At 43.4% G+C, this 5,267-nt stretch overlaps 1 protein-coding gene across 1 annotated transcript in view; it reads right to left on the bottom strand.

Moving 5' to 3' along the window:
- Window positions 1–1,436: 1,436 nt before the first annotated feature.
- Window positions 1,437–5,267, bottom strand: part of LOC115249226 (adherens junction-associated protein 1-like) — a 33,884-nt gene continuing 30,053 nt past the window's right edge. Inside the window, exon 6 of the mRNA XM_029834190.1 lies at window positions 1,437–5,267. This exon is cut by the window's right edge and continues 1,346 nt beyond it. The gene's annotated coding sequence lies outside the window, so the exon portion shown is untranslated.

Consider the following 5,267-nt stretch of genomic DNA (forward strand, 5'->3'; position numbering starts at 1 on the left):
TCCTATTATTGGCTGACTGCTACAGATAAGAAGAAAAGCCGAGCAGAGTTTTCACACCATAATGAAGGGGGAAAAATAGCTTTCGCACCACTTATGGCTCCGGCTGCACGTCTGTCATCGCAGCTTTTAATGCAGGAAGACTTCAGCGCTAGTTATTTTCACCACAAGCAAGTGCTCTAAAAGGATAAAAGGCCCCTCTGAAGAGTCCACCGATGCGTAAATGCTAAATAATAGTCCTGAAATCAGCAACGGAGGCACAAAATGATCATTTCAGCCAAGACACAGGTGTTTCATGGACTTTAAACAGACTTTCCATGTTGTATTTGAGATATAGGCTCTACTTTTAATGAGAAATGACTGGAATATTAGTTAAAACATGCACACACACATTTGTGTGGGTGAGTTTTCTTTTCAATTGTGACTGTATTATTTTTTTACATTTGGGGAGGTTTCCAACCCGGAACCCCAAATTTCTGCGGGTGGTTAAATTGATCTTCACTCCGGGTCGTGGAGTTGGGTCGGATACTTATTCCTGTGTTTGCAGCTGTATCGTCTAGGAACATGTAGCTTGTTCTGTGTGAATTTTTATGAAGCAGTCATCTCTGATAACACATGCAGGCAAATAGTTTTGTAGGAGAAATCGATAAATTAAGAACTTAAAAATCTCTCGCCTGTGATATCGGTTATATCTCATTAATCTTTATATCAACTTAAATGATCCCTGCTTCACTTCCTGGCCAATATAAGTCGGATTTAAATGTAAATATTGGTTTGGTCTCACCTGGAAGAAAAAAGTGGCCTAAATCAGATTTTCTTTTTTGAGACTGAACCTCACAGGCGTCTTGAAATCTGACTTTGAATCAGAACCAAATCAGATACGGGCCAGATGTTTTGTCGGAAGTCACGTCACATTTCATCCGTCCGCCTCACAACCGGCAGTGATAGAGGAGGGAGTCATTGGAAGGACAGAGAACTGGAGGACTGTTTGGACGTGTGCTCAAGCTGTGATGAGAGCTTTCTGCCCCGACTGATCTCTATTCTAGATGATGCCGCCACACCTCTGAGGAACTGCGGCCGTTGCAAGAGTCAGACATTAAAAGTGGTGTAGAGCCGCACAAAAAATAAAAGGAAAACGCATCCGAACTGAAAGAGCTGCCGTGTTACGGGAGCCATTAGTAGCAGATTAATACATTCGGAACAGTTTGTTCATTCATTCAGTCTGTCTGTTCTATTAGATCAATAATTCACACGCACCTTCACTGTTGTTTCATTAATTTAGCGGTCAAATGCAAACATTAAAGTGTGAATGTAATAATACTTGAAATGGCATCAATCATTGACGTGTTAACCAAGCATTGCTCATTCCATATGCCGCATTATTTAAGCAGACAGCAGCTCCATCCCTTTCAAACAAACCCCTTATAACACAGGCCCAGGTTGTTTTACATTTTATTAATAGCAACATCAGAGTACTAAATGTACAGAGGACGAGTCCAATGAGAATCGCATTTACAGTGCTTGCAAATACAGAGCTTAGTAGTACAAGAGTAACCGAATCAAAGTCACCTGGCGATCGAAACATTTACCAATAACTACAAAAAGAAGAGGTGTGATCCATTAGACACAAAATCAAAAGTTGTACAACATTTAGCCGTCACAGAGACAGACTGGAGTCCCTTCTGTGGAGGTGTGTCGTGTGTGCGTGTGTGTTTGAGTGTGTGTGTCTTTGTCTATACCATAGTCTCATACAAAATCGAACAGAGGTACTCATCGATATATTAAACACAAATATAAAAGTTTCAGAGTCACAAAGTACAAACTTCAGTTTTATGGCGGTAACACAACTGAAGTCACGCCCCCTTGTGGTGGGTGTGAACGGTGGGCGTTGTCGGCACGCATGAGAAAACAACTGTGTTCCTTCCCCGAAAAAAAAAAAAAGAGGTTTACAAAACAAAGCTATACAGTTTCCAGCCACCTTAAACGCGGTTTTGAACTCTCCGAGCAGCTGGATAACGAGCAGACCCGAGTTCAAGTTGGCTTTAAGTCACCTACAGCTCGACCAGAGCAAGAACATGGCGGCTAGTCTCCAGCTCAGCGAGGATTATGGGAGAATGGTGATGCTGCAAAGCAACACTTGTATTTCTTGTTCGTATTTTTAACTTCCCAACCCTTTCCTGTACCGATAAGCGCTGACGGCTGTGGAGATCCGTCCCCGTTCCAGGAGGAAATGGAACGATGAGCCGAGGAGCGCGAGCCTTCTGTGTTAGATTAGTGGTTTCTGAGAAACAATGACAGGCTACAGTCTAAGAATGGCTTAAAAGCAGATTAAGATACATATCAGCTATAACATCGTCGCCTCTTTGAGTTTTATCGTCCACATGTGTAGTTCCTTTCCTTTCCCTGCTGAGTGTCACCTGACTCTTTTCCCACGCTGCCACCAAAGCTATATGAGGGAGGGGTTTGCTATGCTAAGACGCCAGACGTCTGCGATTAAAACTGTCATTACATGGATACGGGACATTGGTTCCTCCCCTTTCATGCCGGCTCCCAGTGATATTTGGAGGGGAAACGAACCTTGGCTTTAGGGATATTCAGTCAGCTCCAAACAACATCTGTCAATCACTTCTCCTCGGTATCTCTGACGTGCAAACAGGAGTCACGATCCCTGAAAATGAGCGAGCGAGTCATCTCTCATCCCGACACGCACCGCGCTGCTGATTGATAGCTTGCTTGAGCGGAAGGTTCGGAGGGATGTACGAGATTCATTTCCTGTGAGAAAAGGCATGTCGAGTCTTTGGTGTCTGGCTCAGACTTCCCCCAACCTCTCTGATGTCTCTGAAGCCCCTTTTCCTGCCAGTCCTGCTCTCATATTCCGTTCCCCCCCACCATAAAGCCGAATTTAGCGGGAACACATTACGCACCAGCTGTTCGGAAATACAAACCGAAAAGGCGAAAAAGTCGGAAACGCATTTCCATACAGATCAGTTTGATTTCATGTGTGGATGGAAATGAAAGAGGGGGAGGTGTGCACGTGTCAGATGGTCCGGCCGTGCTCGCTTAATATGTATCGGCCGACCTTTTTTCACAGACGAATCAGGATCTGCGTTTCCCTGGAAGTGCAGCAGAAAAAGAAAGCAGCGCAACAAGAAATTCCAGTGTTGACAAATCTGTCACCTGTGATTTGGACATCCATCCATGGACATTGGAGGATTTGTCGATGCACCGTGTCTAAAGATCCAACAAGGACTCCGCGTTGTTTATTACTAAGCTGTTAGCAGATCCTTGGCTTGGGAAAATTCAAGTGGACGTTTCTGGACAGTTTTTTCGAAGACTTTTCAACCCTTCGACCTGGACGACTGAGAATGTTCATCGACAGTTAGCGAGCGTGAGTGGCAAAAGGGGCTCCCCCGTCGTTTGTGGTTGGATGTAATGGGGAACCATACTGGGTCGCACCTCTTGTCTAGCCGCCAATATTCGGAATACACACAGCTGACGGTGGAAACATGAGCAAACCGTGCTGTTCCACACTGACCTGAACTGTACTGCTCGCTTGAAATGCAGCTTAATCACAACTCGGGCTTTGCGTGTCATGTGGAGAAGAACCCAGGGAACATTTTCGTCTATCTACATTTAAAGGATCGTTTGGAATTCATGCAACTTTAGTCTCCTCTTTCCATCTTTTGTTGAAAACTTTGTATCCAAAAACATTTGATGTTAAGATCCTGGAATTCAGAGACGCCAGACTATTGAACGGAAGAGTTCTGACAAAATAAAGGTGGTGGAATTTTAAAAAGTATACAAAACCAAGCTGTTGGAGTTACTGGCCAACAACCAGTAAGGCCTAGGTTGAACACTTTTGAGAACATACTGCCCATTTGCCCGCTGATCTCAATGCCATCAGAACTGATCTAGTCAGAACTGATCTGACTCGGAATAGAAAGACATTGCTAGTTCACTTACTTTGAGGCAGATGCTAACTTGAACATGCTAACATGTTTTACAATGTTCTGTAACTCTTTGATGTTCAGCAACAACAGCTGAGTTCCGTACTTTGCCCCTTAATATCGCTTCAGGTTCTTTTCAGCCTGTGTTACATCCAAGTGTTGGACACAATCAACAGCTAACATCACTAAAAAGACTTAAATAACACCGCACGGATCCTACAAAACATCGATTGTGATTGTTTAGTGGAATCAGGTTACAGGTAATGTCAAAAGAGAAGCAAGCACATCTTTTCATTCATCCAATCGTCATTCCCTGATTGCTTCATGTGACCGTAAATGCTAGTCTGAGTGTTTGGGATCATTCATTCCTGGTATGATTGTGGAAACATATATACAAATACAAAAGGAGAAGTTAATACAGAGTGAGGATGCAAACCAATCGCAGTTTAGTTGGTTTTCTTGGCAGCTACTGTTGGACTTGAATGAATTGAATTTCTGGGATGCAACCTTAAGCTGAAGTCGAAGAACTGAAACAACAGGAAGTCACTGATGTTCTGGCCGACCGTGAACGCAACAGAACCAAAGACACTGTGGGATTCCAAGCCGATCAGCGCTCTTTCACACGTTCTGCTTGGAAAGGGTTCTCCAGTCTCTGAACTACTGCAGCGTCTACTGAAGTATTATAGTGGTTAGCTAAAGTTATAATACAAGTACTGCCCGAGAAGTGCAGATAGGAAGCTTGGCACAAGGTTAGTTCTGTCTGAAAAGAAATACTGCCGTTACACATGTAAACAAAGACACTATCCCCATCCTAGATTAAACCTTCCCAAAAACTGGAGAGGCCTTGAAAAATATAACACACCTGTACACAAATAGAAGCAAATATATAGAAAATACATTTACACATGTATAATATACAGCAAGTTTTGCAACCCTCTTTCTATTAATACTCTTCGTTCCAAAAAATAGAGGTTACGTCGGATACTCCCCAGTTTAGCACGCACAGGTGAGGCTGAAGTGAGGCGTGGGTCGTTTTTTTGTTTCTTTTGTTTGTTTGTTTTTTGTCTCGTGGATGGGCAACAGCGGAACATTTGCACCACAGTGTTCTTCCCAGACTGTCTCAGCACGGAATGATTCACATTTACTGATGCTGATCTCATTGGGACAAACCTGCTGACTCAAAGAAAACCACCAAAGGGGGATTAAACCCTTCCTGTACATATTGCTGTCTGCAGCCAAACATGTTTACAATTGCAGAATTGTACTTTGTGCTTTGTTCAGGCCCGCAGCACAACAGAAGGTAGATAAATAGCCGTCTTTTTA

This window comes from Takifugu rubripes, chromosome 3 (genome assembly GCF_901000725.2).
Source record: "Takifugu rubripes chromosome 3, fTakRub1.2, whole genome shotgun sequence".
Taxonomy (NCBI): domain Eukaryota; kingdom Metazoa; phylum Chordata; class Actinopteri; order Tetraodontiformes; family Tetraodontidae; genus Takifugu; species Takifugu rubripes.